This window comes from Triticum aestivum, chromosome 7A (genome assembly GCF_018294505.1).
Source record: "Triticum aestivum cultivar Chinese Spring chromosome 7A, IWGSC CS RefSeq v2.1, whole genome shotgun sequence".
Classification (NCBI taxonomy): domain Eukaryota; kingdom Viridiplantae; phylum Streptophyta; class Magnoliopsida; order Poales; family Poaceae; genus Triticum; species Triticum aestivum.
Genome location: NC_057812.1, coordinates 422,940,591 through 422,956,651, shown reverse-complemented (window position 1 = coordinate 422,956,651; position 16,061 = coordinate 422,940,591).

Sequence of the window (16,061 nt, the reverse complement as noted above, 5' to 3'; positions counted from 1 at the left end):
TCGATGATCAGCAAAGCCATGTTAAATAAATGGATCTTCAAGAGGAAGACGGACACTGATAGTAGTGTTACTATCTACCAAGCTCGACTTGTTGCAAAAGTTTTTCAACAAGTTCAAGGTGTTGAATACGATGAGGTTTTCTCACTCGTATCGATGCTTAAGTCTATCTGAATCATGTTAGCAATTGCCACATTTTATGAAATCTGGCAAATGGATGTCAAAACTGCATTCCTTAATGGATTTATTAAAGAAGAGTTGTATATGATGCAACCAGAAGGTTTTGTCAATCCTAAAGGTGCTAACAAAATGTGCAAGCTCCAGCGATCCATCTATGGACTGGTGCAAGCATCTCGGAGTTGGAATATACGCTTTGATAAGTTGATCAAAGCATATAGTTTTATATGGACTTACGATGAAGCCTGTATTTACAATAAAGTGAGTGGGAGCACTACAGCCTTTCTGATTAGTATATGTGAGTGACATATTGTTGATCAGAAATGATGTAGAATTTTTCTGCAAAGCATAAAGGAGTGTTTTAAAGGAGTTCTTTAAAAAGAAAAGACCTCAGTAAAAGCTACTTATATATTGAGCATCAAGATCTATTGAGATAGATCAAGACGCTTGATAAGATTTTCAATGAGTACATACCTTGGCAAGATTTTGAAATAGTTCAAAATGGAACAGTTAAAGAAAGAGTTCTTGCCTGTGTTGCAAAGGTATGAAATTGAGTAAGACTCAAATCCCGACCACAGCAGAAAATAGAAAGAGAATGAAAAGTCATTCCCTATGCCTCAGTCATAGGTTCTATAAAGTATGCTATGCTTTGTACCAGACCTATTGTATACCTTGCTCTGTATTTGGCAAGGGAGTACAATAGTGATCTAGGAGTAGATCACTGGACAGCGGTCAAAATTATCCTTAGTGGAATAAGGATATGTTTTTCGATTATGGACGTGACAAAAAGGTTCATCGTAAAGGGTTACGTCGATGCAAGTTTTTTACACTGATCCAGATGATTCTAAGTCTCAATCTGGATACATATTGAAAGTGGGAGCAATTAGCTAGAGTAGCTCCGTGCAGAGCATTGTTGACATAGAAATTCGCAAAATACTTACAGATCTGTATGTGACAGACCCGTTGACTAAAATTATCTCACAAGCAAAACATGATCACACCTTAGTACTCTTTGGGTGTTAATCACATAGCGATGTGAACTAGATTACTGACTCTAGTAAACCCTTTGGGTGTTGATCACATATCGATGTGAACTATGGGTGTTAATCACATGGTGATGTGAACTATTGCTATTAAATCACATGGCAATGTGAACTAGATTATTGACTCTAGTGCAAGTGGGAGACTGAAGGAAATATGCCCTAGAGGCAATAATAAAGTTATTATTTATTTCCTTATAATCATGATAAATGTTTATTATTCATGCTAGAATTGTATTACCGGAAACATAATACATGTGTGAATACATAGACAAACAAAGTGTCACTAGTATGCCTCTACTTGACTAGCTCGTTAATCAAAGATGGTTATGTTTCCTAACCATGAACAATGAGTTGTTATTTGATTAACGAGGTCACATCATTAGTAGAATGATCTGATTGACATGACCCATTCCATTAGCTTAGCACCCGATCGTTTAGTATGTTGCTATTGCTTTCTTCATGACTTATACATGTTCCTATGACTATGAGATTATGCAACTCCCGTTTACCGGAGGAACACTTTGGGTACTACCAAACGTCACAACGTAACTGGGTGATTATAAAGGAGTATTACAGGTGTCTCCAAATGGTCGATGTTGGGTTGGCGTATTTCGAGATTAGGATTTGTCACTCCGATTGTCGGAGAGGTATCTCTGGGCCCTCTCGGTAATACACATCACATAAGCCTTGCAAGCATTACAACTAATATGTTAGTTGTGAGATGATGTATTACGGAACGAGTAAAGAGACTTGCCAGTAACGAGATTGAACTAGGTATTGGATACCGACGATCGAATCTCGGGCAAGTAACATACCGATGACAAAGGGAACAGCGTATGTTGTTATGCGGTCTGACCGATAAAGATCTTCGTAGAATATGTAGGAGCCAATATGGGCATCCAGGTCCCGCTATTGGTTATTGACCGGAGATGTGTCTCGGTCATGTCTACATTGTTCTCGAACCCGTAGGGTCCGCACGCTTAAGGTTACGATGACAGTTATATTATGAGTTTACATGTTTTGATGAACCGAAGGAGTTCGGAGTCCCGGATGAGATCGGGGACATGACGAGGAGTCTCGAAATGGTCGAGACGTAAAGATTCATATATTGGATGATATGGTTAGGCCAAGGGGTCAAGCCCATGAGGCTTTAGATCGGTGCAAAAAGGAGTTTTGCGGAGGCCAGGGGGCCAAACGCCGGAGACCCTGGCGTCTGGCCCTGGGCCAGACGCCGAGGCCCATGGCGTCTGGGCCAGACGCCAAGGATTGTGGCGTTTGGTCCTGGAGTCCGAGTGGGACTCTTGCCTTTCGGGCAAAACCGACTTTGAGGAGGCTTTTGCTCCAAGTTTCGACCCCGGGGCTCAACATATAAATAGAGGGGCAGGGCTAGCACCAAAGACACAACAAGTTGATCCACGTGATCTATTCCTTAGCCGTGTGCGGTGCCCCCTGCCACCATATACCTCGATAATACTATAGCGGAGTTTAGGCGAAGCCCTGCTGCTGTAGTTCATCAAGATCGTCACCACGCCGTCGTGCTGACGGAACTCTTCCCCGACACTTTGCTGGATCGGAGTCCGGGGATCGTCATCGAGCTGAACGTGTGCTCGAACTCGGAGGTGTCGTAGTTTCGGTGCTTGATCGGTTGGATCGTGAAGACGTACGACTACTTCCTCTACGTCGTGTCATCGCTTCCGCAGTCGGTCTGCGTTGGGTACGTAGACAACACTCTCCCCTCGTTGCTATGCATCACATGATCTTGCGTGTGCGTAGGAAATTTTTTGAAATTACTACGAAACCCAACAGATCTCTCACTAAATTTCAAGGTATAAGTGTTCTCCCTGAGTATGCACCGTTGCGATAGTTCTTCATGCTGAGACACCATGTGATGATCGGGTATGATAAGCTCTACGTTCACATACAATGGGTGCAAGCCAGTTAGCACACGCGGAATACTCGGGTTAAACTTGACGAGCCTAGCATACGCAGATATGGCCTCGGAACACTGGAGACCGAAACGTCGAGCGTGAATCATATAGTAGATATGATCAACATAGTGATGTTCACCATTAAAAACTACTCCATCTCACGTGATGATCGGACATGGTTTAGTTGATATGGATCACGTGATCACTTAGATGATTAGAGGGATGTCTGTCTAAGTGGGAGTTATTAAGTAATATGATTAATTGAACTTTAATTTGTCATGAACTTAGTCCTGATAGTATTTGCATATCTATGTTGTAGATCAATAGCTTGCGATGCAGCTCCCCGTTTATTTTTGATATGTTCCTAGAGAAAACTATGTTGAAAGATGTTAGTAGCAATGATGCAGACTAGATTAGTGATTTGAGGATTATCCTCATTGCTGCATAGAAGAATTATGTCCTTGATGCACCACTAGGTGACAGACCTATTGCAGGAGCAGATACAGACATTATGAACGTTTGGTAAAGCTCGGTATGATGACTAGATAGTTTAGTGCACCATGCATTATGGCTTAGAACCGGGACTTCAAAAATGTTTTGAATGCCACGGAGCATATAAGATGTTCCAAGAGTTGAAATTGGTATTTCATGCTCATGCCCATGTCGAGAGGTATGAGACCTATGACAGTACTTTGCCTACAAGATGGAGGAGAATATCTCAACCAGTTAGCATGTGCTCAGATTGTCTGGGTACTACAATTGCTTGAATCAAGTGGGAGTTAAACTTCCAGATAAAATAGTGACTGACAGAGTTCTCTAGTTACTAGAACTTTGTGATGAACTATAATATGCAAGGGATAACGGAAACGATTCCCAAGCTCTTCGCGATGCTAAAATTGGCGAAGGTAGAAATCAAGAAAAAGCATCAAGTGTTGATGGTTGATAAGACCACTAGTTTCAAGTAAAAGGGCAAGGGAAAGAAAGGGAACTTCAAGAAGAATGGCAAGCAAGTTTCCACTCCCATGAAGAAGCCCAAAGCTAGACCCAAGCCTGAAACTGAGTGCTTCTACTGCAAAGGAAAAAAGGTCACTGGAAGTGGAACTGCCCTAGATACTTGGCGGATAAGAAGGATGGCATAATGAACAAAGGTATATTGGAAATACATGTTATTGATGTGTACTTTATTAGTGTTTATAGCAACCCCTCGGTATTTGATACTGGTTCAGTTGCTAAGAGTAGTAACTCGAAACGGGAGTTGCAACATAAATAGAGACTAGTTAAGGGCGAGGTGATGATGTGTGTTGGAAGTGATTCCAAGATCACCATCGCACACTCCCTTTACCTTCGGGATTAGTGTTGAACCTAAAATAAATGTTATTTGGTGTTTGCGTTGAGCATGAATATGATAGGATCATGTTTATTGCAATACGATTATTCATTTGTGTCAAAGAATAATTGTTGTTATATTTACATGAGTAAAACCTTCTATGGTCATACACTCAATATAAATGGTTTATTGAATCTCGATTGTAGTGGTACACATATTCATAATATTGAAGCCAAAAGATGAAAAGTTAATAATGATAGTGCAACTTATTTGTGGCACTGCTGTTAAGTCATATTGGTGTAAAGCGCATTAAGAAACTCCATGCTGATGGGCTTTTGGAATCACTTGATTATGAATCACTTGATGCTTGCGAACCATGCCTCATGGGCAAGATGACTAAGACTCCATTCTTCAGAACAATGGAGCGAGCAACTGACTTATTGGAAATAATACATACTAATGTATGCAATCCGATGAGTGTTGAGGCTCGCCGCGGGTATCGTTATTTTCTAACCTTTACAGATGATTTGAGCAGATATGGGTTTATCTACTTGATGAAACATAAGTCTGAAATATTTAAAAAGTTAAAAGAATTTCATAGTGAAGTGGAAAATCATCGTAACAAGAAAATAAATTTTGTACGATCTAATCGCAGAAACAAATATTTGAGTTACGAGTTCGGTCTTTATTTGAAACAATGTGGAATAGTTTCACAACTCACGCCACCTGGAACACCAAAATGTAATGGTGTGCCCGAACGTCATAACCGTACTTTATTACATATTGTGCAATCTATGATGTCTCTTACCGAATTACCACTATCGTTTTGGGGTTATGCATTAGAGACAGCTGCATTCATGTTAAATAGGGCATCGTCTAAAAATACGTTGAGACGACACCGTATAAACTGTGGTTTAGAAAGAAGCCTAAGCTTTCGTTTCTTAAAGTTTGGGGTTACGATGCTTATGTGAAAAAGTTTAAGCCTGATAAGCTCAAACCCAAATCAGAGAAATGTGTCTTCATAGGATACCCAAAGGAGACTGTTGGGTACACCTTCTATCACAGATCCGAAGGCAAGATATTCGTTGCTAAGAATGGATCCTTTCTAGAGAAGGAGTTTCTCTCGAAAGAAGTGAGTAGGAGAAAAGTAGAACTTGATGAGGTAATTGTACCTTCTCTTGAACTGCAAAGTAGTTCATCACAAAAACCAGTTTCAGTGATGCCTACACCAATTAGTGAGGAAGTTAATGATGGTGATCATGAAACTTCAGATCAAGTTACTACCGAACCTCGTAGGTCAACCAGAATACGTTCCGCACCAGAGTGGTATGGTAATCCTGTTTTGGAAGTGATGTTACTAGACCATGACAAACCTACGAACTATGAGGAAGCGATGATGAGCCTAGATTCCGCAAAATGGCTTGAGGCCATGAAATCTGAGATGGGATCCATGTATGAGAACAAAGTATGGACTTTGATTGACTTGCCCGATGATCGGTGAGCAATTGAGAATAAATGGATTTTCCAGAGGAAGACGGACGCTGATAGTAGTGTTACTATCTACAAAGCTCGTATTGTCGCAAAAAATGTTTTCGACAAGTTCAAGGTGTTGACTACGATGAGAGTTTCTCACTCGTATCATTGCTTGAAAGTCTGTCCGAATCATGTTAGCAGTTGCCATATTTTATGAAATCTGGCAAATGGATGTCAGAACTGCATTCCTTAATGGATTTCTTAAAGAAGAGTTGTATATGATGCAACCAGAAGGTTTTGTCGATCCTAATAGTGTTAACAAAGTGAGCAAGCTCCAGCGATCCATCTATGGACTGGTGCAAGCATCTCAGAGTTGGAATATATGCTTTTCTAAAGTGATCAAAGTAGGTGGTTTTATACAGACTTGCGGTGAATCCTGTATTTACAAGAAAGTGAGTGGGAGCACTACAACATTTCTGATAAGTATATGTGAATGACATATTGTTCATCGGAAATAATGTAGAATTTTTTGGAAAGCATAAAGGAATGTTTGAAAAGAGTTTTTCAAAAGAAAGACCTCGGTGAAGCTACTTACATATTGAGCATCAAGATCTATAGAGATACATCAAGACGCTTGATATATTTTCAATGAGTACATACCTTGACAAGATTTTGAAGTAGTTCAAAATGGAACATCCAAAGAAGGAGTTCTTGCCTGTGTTGCAAGGTGTGAAGTTGAGTAAAGACTCAAAAATCCGACCACGGCAGGAAATAGAAAGAGAATGAGAAGTCATTCCCTATGCCTCAGTTATAGGTTCTACAAAGTATGCTATGCTGTGTACCAGACCTATTTTGTGCCTCAACATAAGTTTGGCAAGAGGGTACAATAGTGATCCAGGAGTGGATCACTGGACAACGGTCAAATATATCCTTAGTGGAATAAGGAAATGTTTCTCGGTTATGGAGGCGACAAAGAGTTCGTTGTAAAGAGTTACGTCGATGCAAGCTTTGACACCAATCTGGATGACTCTAAGTCTCGATATAGATACATATTGAAAGTGGGAGCAATTAGTTAGAGTAGCTCCGTGAAAAGCATTGTAGACATAGAAAATTTGCAAAATACATACGACTCTGAATGTGGCAGACCCGTTGACTAAATTTCTCTCACAAACAAAACATGATCACTCTTTGGGTGTTAATCACATAGAGATGTGAACTAGATTATTGACTCTAGTAAACCCTTTGGGTGTTAGTCACATGGAGATGTGAACTAATCACATAATGATGTGAACTATTGGTGTTAAATCACATGAAGATATGAACTAGATTATTAACTCTAGTGCAAGTGGGAGACTGAAGGAAATATTCCCTAGAGGCAATAATAAAGTTGTTATTTATATTTCCTTATATCATGATAAATGTTTATTATTCATGCTAGAATTGTATTAACCGAAAACTTAGTACATGTGTGAATACACAGACAAACAAAGTGTCACTAGTTTGCCTCTACTTGACTAGCTCGTTGAATCAATGATGGTTATGTTTCCTAACCATAGACATGAGTTGTCATTTGATTAATGGGATTACAACATTAGAGAATGATGTGATTGACTTGACCCATTCCATTAGCTTAGCATTTGATCGTTTAGTATATTGCTATTGCTTTCCTCATGACTTATACATGTTGCTATGACTATGAGATCTTGCAACTCCCGAATAATGGAGGAACACTTTATGTGCTATCAAACGTCACAACATAACTGGGTGATTATAAAGGTTCTCAACAGGTGTCTCCAATGGTGTTTGTTGAGTTGGCATGGATCAAGATTAGGATTTGTCACTCCGAATGTCAGAGAGGTATCTCTGGGCCCTCTCGATAATGCACATCACTATAAGCCTTGCAAGCAATGTGACTAATGATTTAGTTGCGGGATGATGCACTACGGAACGGGTAAATAGACTTGCCGGTAACAAGATTGAACTAGGTATTGAGATATCGATGATCGAATCTCGGGCAGGTAACATACCGATGACAAAGGAACAACGTATGTTGTTATGCGGTTTGACCGATAAAGATCTTCGTAGAATATGTAGGAGCCAATATGAACATCTAGGTTCCGCTATTGGTTATTGACCGGAGACATGTCTCGGTCATGTCTACATAGTTCTCGAACCCGTAGGGTCCGCACCCTTAACGTTCGGTGACGATCGGTATTATGAGTTTATGTGATTTGATGTACCGAAGGTAGTTCGGAGCCCCGGATGAGATCGGGGACATGATGAGGAGTCTCGAAACGGTTGAGACGTAAAGATCGATATATTGGACGACTATATTCGGACATCGGAAAGGTTCCGAGTGATTCGGGTATTTTTCGTAGTACCGGAGAGTTACGGGAATACGGGGAAGAAGTATTGTGCCTCATGGGCCTAGTGGTGGAAGAGAGGAGGCAGGGCGCGCGGACCCCTAGCCCAAACCGAATTGGACTAGGGGGCTGGCCCCCCTTTCCTCCTTTCCTCCCTCTCCTTCCTTCTCCCCTTTCCCCTTCCTTTCCTTCTCCTAGTAGGAGTAGGAAAGGGGAGTCCTACTCCTACTAGGAGGAGGACTCCTGCTCCTGGCGCGTCCTATAGGGGCCTGCCGGCCTCCCCCCTTGCTCCTTTATATACGGGGGCAGGGGGGCATCCTAGAACACACAAGTTGATAAGTTGATCTTTTAGCCCTGTGCGGTGCCCCCCTCCACCATAATCCACCTCGGTCATATTGTAGCGGTGCTTAGGCGAAGCCCTGCGTCGGTAGCATCATTATCACCGTCATCACGCCGTCGTGCTGACGGAACTCTCCCTCGAAGCTCTGCTAGATCGGAGTTCGTGGGACGTCACCGAGCTGAACGTGTGCTGAACTCGGAGGTGTCGTACGTTCGGTACTTGGATCGGTCGGATCGTGAAGACGTACGACTACATCAACCGCGTTCTCATAACGCTTCTGCTTACAGTTTACGAGGGTACATGGACGACACTCTCCCCTCTCGTTGCTATGCATCACCATGATCTTGCGTGTGCCTATATTTTTTTTGAAATTACTACGTTCCCCAACACGTCCAAGGGTGTGTGGAGGTTTGTTTTCGTCGGATCTCGTGGTATTTTGGCGCTGCGATCTTTAATGAATCTATTTGGATCCGGTCTTCGTTCGTCTATATTCATGTGTTTATAGGTTTGATCTTTCCAATCTGTCGACTGTCTTCATTGGTGATGATTGTTTCTCTAATGTGTTGTCTTGTGAGGCTTAGCACAACAACTACTACGATAAGGTTTTTCCGGCTCCAGTGAAGAGGGGCTATGACGGCGGCTCCCTCCTGTGCTTGTAGTTATCGCTAGGTGGTTCGTGGACCTAGTTGTATTTTTATTACTTTTGACTCGCATACATATACACCTGACCGTGTTGGCCGCCAGTTTGTCTTGTGATCCACAGAGTCGTTGGATCCCACAAAAGGGCACATCAACTTTTGAGTTTTACTTTATGAAACTTATGATTTTATCAGTCGCGGGTTCTAAAACTTGATTTTGTCGGGCGCTCATACCAAGTTTTAAAAGCGTCATTGACAAGTTATGAAACTTACATTTTTATCGATCGCTTGTACCAAATTTCAGAAGTTGAAACTTAACAACCTTTTTAAGAACTCATCAAGACGTATTTGAAATGGATCTCACTTGAAGCCCTTGTCGCCAGAAATATGAATATGCAAACCAAACTTAATTTAGACTTTTGGTTCAAAAATTATGAAAGATTGAAAATTGAAAGCCAAAAGAAAAGAAAAAGGTTGTGTGCCCCGCACCTATGTGCTGTAAATCTCCTATTACCTTTTTTATACTGCTATAATTGATAATGATAGATTGAAAAATTCTTTCCAGCAAAATAAAGGAGATCATGCACAATCTATGAATTGAGTAGTAATGATCTTGCAAATATGAACACCAGTCAAAGCACATTATTAGAATAGTTGTTGTCTTGCATTAATCGACAGCGAGCGGTAGTCGTAGGCTAGTAGCCTAGGCAGGGGAAATCAACGAATGCAACTTCTCGACAAGACGACGATGACGGTGGTGACTAAGAGCACGAAGACAACTGCTGACTATATGTTATTGCCGTGTTATCTATAGCTAAATTTAGAACACATAAGAATATTTAGATATAAAGATTTACTACACACATTATTCTCTTACAATGAGCACTTGCTACATAGGCCCCGATTGTTTAGACTTTTGGTTCTTTAAGCCATAGAAACTCCAAAAGCATCTGTTTAGGAGTTTTGATGGCTTTTTGACCAAAGTAAAAAAACTACAAGAACAGAAGCAAAAGCTCAAACAATCAGGGCCATAATCAGTTTCACTTTTCTCTTCTCTTCTCTCTCAGGCTCAAAACATATGTCGGCTTTTGGTGCTTGCATGCAAGCGGAGCGAGTGACTCCTGCTTCTCGCATGGGCCTCTCGTCCTATGGGTCAACCTAGGGGCAGGGGCGGAGCCAGCTATATGGCGAGGTTTGGCAGGTGCCATACCTAAAATTTGGCAAAAATACTACGTATATATACTATACTTGTCTGAAGATTTGAGTTGAGTTCAGTTCCGTTAGTTGGGAGGAGGAGAACACTCTCAGAGGCGCGTCGAATTGCCCATGGCCCAATTATCCTCCCAGCAGCCCACCTAGCTGCATGTTAGCCCAGCTCCAGTCCTTTTCCAAAAAAAAGCCCAGCTCCAGCCTCTAGTAGTCCAGTTACGCTACAAATCGAGCCCGCTGATGGAAATCACGGAGAGACACAACCGCAATTACGGAATCTAGCTCTCGGTTACGGGGATTCCGGCGGCGACCATGCTCGGCGAACGCGGCGGCGGCGGGTGGCACTACAGGGAATTAGGTGGCGAGTGACACAGCCGCGGCGCAGACCCAAAAGCGACGAGCTTAATGCCTCTATGTGCCAACAACGGCGAGGCCGGAGCAATGACGTCAGGTCAGGATCCTGGCCGTATTGGTTCCAAAATTTCGTACTTCTTGTGTCCATTTTTTCAGTCCATACACTAGTAAACATCAATTCTTTTTTATAAATTCGATTAGTTGTTTTTTTAGGGGAATTCGATTAGTTGTTCTGTGATCTATCATCAGTGAATTTGTTTTTTTGATCTATGAAGTAAGTTGTGATAAAAAAGTAATCTACTATGTACTCCCTCCGTCCCATAATGTAAGACGTTTTTTCACACTGGGACGGAGGGAGTAGTAACTAGAGAGACTAATAAGCAATTTTAGAAAAAAAATGGAAGAAAGCTTCAAAGAGCACTAATTCAACACCAACAAACATTTATGTTTTACAGTGAACGATTTGTGAACCTTTATGTTTTCGATTTTCATTCTAGACTTTGAATACCCATTAAATGTGGCACTCCGCACAGCTACTCTCCAAACTCGCGAGCCTGCATAGCTTCGTGTGATTCTTTCCTGGTTCCGACCTGCCGTCCCTAGCCGGCTAAGTGCCAAAAGATCGAGTAAGGCATCGATCAGAGATCAACCGTGTGAGGTTGGAAGTGCCGGGCCGGGCATGGCAGTGGCCACGGGCGGGCGAGGCAGAGCACGAGCGGCACATAGTTATATTGTACATTGGTTTTTACCTCGTGAAATCCGCCACACCTATAAATTATTCCTGCCTTCGCCACTGCCTAGGGGCGATGGTTTTGCACCCACGTTGCCTCCAAAGTTAATACTCCCTCTGTTTCATTTTACAAGTCTTGTGCGTATACCTAGATTACTAATTTTATCATTCTAATATAAACTATATATATAACATAAAAATTATACCATTTAAAAATAGAACATCTGAAGTTTATATTGTATATTTTTTGTAATATATGACTTGTATTAGGTTGGTCAACTTGACAACCTAGGGGTACGCGTACGCTCTGTAAACTGAGAGAGAGAGGGAGTATTCATGTATGGCTATAACCTACTCCTCCATTCTCTACTAAATGGAAATATAATAATTTTAAGACAGATTATGGAGTGAAGTGGAAAATACATTTTAAAGGTGCAAGCCATCATCTCTCTTCTCTTCAACTGCATGTAGAAAATGAGGAGATCATGTGTGATAAGAGAAGCATTTCTTCTACTTTAAAGTGCATTGGAAAGATAAAAATATTTTTTTGGACAAATTTAGAAAGATAAACGTTCACTTATTTGAAGACAGAAGGAGTATGAAGAAGGAATGCAAGTGGAACAAAGTTGCTACCGTAAGTTCTGCGGCCAAAGAGAATTATGCTTGATGTTTGGTAAGGATAATAAATGGGAAATGATAGTGGTCAGCCCGTTGATAATAGCAGGGCCTCAACCTCCTCAAACCCACGACATGTGTCCTCGCCGGCCCACCAAACTACCTGTCCACTTTGAACCTTAGAGCATCACCAACAAGTCCCCTAAAACTGACTTTAGGTGGTGTCCATATAATTTAGGGAGGTTTATAGGTGAACTGCTTTTACATGTTCCGTAAAATCTGTCCCTAAATTCATTTTTTCCTTTTTTGCTCTCCGCCTCTCAAACAGTAGTGCAGCAAACTCTAGCGATGGCGGAGGCGGGTGGGCATCGGCGGCAAATGGCAAACACCAATGGTTGGTGTAACACCCCTGGTGTCATGCTACAGTAATCCTCTGTGATTAAAGCTGATCGTTTACCTAAACAGTGCTTGATCACCTTCGATTCAAATATCGTTTGAAATTTCAAATTTGAAATGAAATTCAATTTGCAAGTGAGATATGAAGTTGCACCAAAGTTACCGCAAAATAGTTCATCATTTAGCCAAAATTCCATAACATTTAATTGTTAAGGAAAACAACATCACCTAAGCGCTAAGATGGACTGTAGCAATTATTACAATGCAATTTCAGCATTTTAAAATGCTATGTTATTTGTGAAAAATGAAAATGAATTCCTCTAACCTTCAAACTTTTGTGGCACTGCCTAAAAATGTAAACTATTTAATAGGCTAAGTCCCACATTTTTCTTAGCTCTTTTGATTACCCTAAATAGTCATTTTTCTATCTCTGTTTTAAATAAAAGAGGAAACAAAAAAAAGACCACCCCATTGGGCCAACCGACCCAGCTGACCACTAGGTCACCAGGCCGGCCCGCACCGTCGCCTAGCCGACCCACCCCGCTCCCACCTTATCCCCCCCGACTGAAACTCTAACCGCTACCCCCCCCCCCCCCCCACTCACCTCGATCCCCCATGTCTCTCGCTCCATCTCCCCCTCCCCCTGATCTAGATCGGGGGCAGCGAACACCGGCGACCGCGCCGCCGGCGCCCACCTCTGTGCGGCCCCACCGCCGTACTCCTCGCCTCCTCCCCCTCCTTATTTGGACGCCTCGCTGTGGCGCCCCGACGACACCACCCCCCGACAATGCCGCTGCGTGGAGCCCCGACGCCGCCGGACCGCGTCCTCGTCCCCTCCCCGACGGAACTTCCCCGCGTCTTGCCGACGAACCCCTACACCGGGGGTACGACCCCATCTTCCTCTACCCCTTCCCCTACGCTGTCCACGCTGACGCTGCCCCGTACTGCTGCTCGACGCGCTCCCGGCCTCATCCACTCGCATCCATGCTCCGGTGCCGCCCCGCACTGCCCCGCCGCGGCCCTGCCACCTCGCTCGCCCATGCCCAGTGCCACGCCGCTGTGCAGCACCTCCTGCAGCTGCCGCGCTCGCCGGCGGCGGCCCCTTGGCCCGCTGCCGAGCATCGCCTCTCGCCCCATGCACGCCCGCGTGCCCCCTCATCGCCCCGCTCATCGCTTTGACCGCGCCGTGGCCGGCTATCACGCCGCGTGCACGCTCACCACTGGCTACGACCGTTGCCCCGCGCCGGCGGCCGTCCTCACCGGCCCCGCCCACGGCCCCTGCCCGCCGGTCGGCGCCGGGTGCCCCTGCTGCGACCCCTACTGTGCCCCTAGGCGTGCGCCCAGGCAGGCTGGCGCCCGCATCCGCGCCCTTTAGGCCACCTGCCCCATTAGGCCCATTGGGCCTCTGACAATAAGGCCCCACACACCCCTTTTTCGAAACAAAAAGAATTAAGAAAATAATTAAAACTAAAATTAAGTAATTAACTTAATTAATCATGTTAATTAACCTAATTAACTTATTAACTAATTAAACTGTTAATTAGTGTTAGTCAATGACAACCGGACCCACGTGCCAGTTTGACCAGTCAAACGGACTGTTGAGTGATGACATTATGCTGATGTCATGCTGACACAGTAATTTCTTTTACTTTTTAAATTAATTCTGTTAATTTCGGAAATGATTTAAAACTTTGAAAATTCATAGAAATTAATCCGTAACTCCGATGAAAAAGATTTCTACATGAAATTTGCTCAGTACGATGAGACAAATCCGAATATGCAGCACGTTCGTGTGCCACACATCCCTAGCATAGTAAACATGCAACCTTCCCCCTCTGGTTCGTTTGTCCGAAAATGCCTAACTCCGGGGAAACAATCCCGGATGTTCTCCCCCTTCGCCGGTATCGTGTAGTACCGCATTAGATCGCGTCTAGCTCTGCATGTTGTTCTGTTATGCCCCTATTTGCTCTGTATTTACTATTTCTTCCCCCTCTTCTCTCCGATAGACCCCGAGACCGATGTTGATGCCCTTGTGTTCGACTACGTCGACGAGGACACTTCTTCCTTTTCAACAGAGCTTCCAGGCAAGCAAACCCCCCTTGAGCATTCCGATATCGCCCATTTCTTTCCCTCTCATGCTTTCATTAGAACTGCTACTGCTTTCTGTATGATCCTACTCTGATGCATAGCCTGTTTTTGTTACCTGCTTTAATACCTTACCTGCTTATTCTAAACTGCTTAGTATAGGTTGTTATAAATCCATCAGTGACCCCCACCTTGTCCTAGTTGCCCTGCTTTATGTTCAATGACTCGATCAACGTGATCGACGTCCAGGCCCCGACACCGCACATCACCCCCCTAGTTGAACGACTCTGCAGAGTTACTATCGAGTGCCGAGGTGACACCTCATACATCACTCCTGATGAAATCTCTGTAGTGTAGCTATTTGGTCATGGTCATCGAGGGTGATTTCCTCCTTAACCACTTCCGATACGACTCTGTCGTGCAACCCCCTCAAGTGTGAACCTCGAGGGTGGTTCCTCTTATGTTCACCTTGATGATTACATCGAGTGGAATCCATCGAGGGTGGTTCCTTAGGGTTTCCCTTGGTGTTAGACACACATTTACTATGGTTACTATGACTTTACAACTATTACTTGGAAAGGCGGGTCGACCCTGAGGGGTTCCCGCGAGTGATGTGGAGACGGGTTGACCTGGAGGGTACCCGAGAGTTGAACACGAGGCGTGGCCAGGCATTCTTAGCCCTTATCGCAAGTACCTGAGACGGGGCGATGGGGTGACATATTTCGCGAGTCTCTGCTCGTGACCGCACTACCAACGCACTAACTGTTTGGATATTTGATCCGAGTAGGCCTATGGCCTTTTCGCACTGACCACCATGCGGGAATAAGTATGGGCACTCTGCATCGTATGTATCAGTCGAAAGCTCAATGATGTCAGCAATGGAGCGGCGCGTGCTGGGTTGGACTGCATAAGCACCTGCCTTTTTAAGGAGGTTGCCAGGTCTGCTCACCGGCCGCCCTCGCAACATGCAGGATTGCAAAGGGTGATTGGCCCATGACCCCTTCGCATTTAGGATGTAGACCAGCGTGCTGGCCTCTCTATTGAGCCTAGGTAGGACTATGGTGTGTTGATTGGCCGAGGCCGGTCATGACCTGATGGTGTGTCCGGCCGGAGTTAATCGAGCATGGTGGGTAAGTTGGTGCACCCCTGGAGGGAAGAGAACATCTATCGATAGCCTGTCCTACGGTAATGGACGCTCGGAGTTGTATCCCGGTCGATACAACTAGAACTTGATGCTGAGGCATTTAATGGAAATGATGGCCCCAGGATTGTTTCCTCGCAGGGAGTCAAGGAAGTGATCTCTAGGCAATGTTACAACATACTTACTAATATTATACTATGCCACTTTTATCTCTTCTGAATGCTGCAAGATGCTTGGAGCTGCTT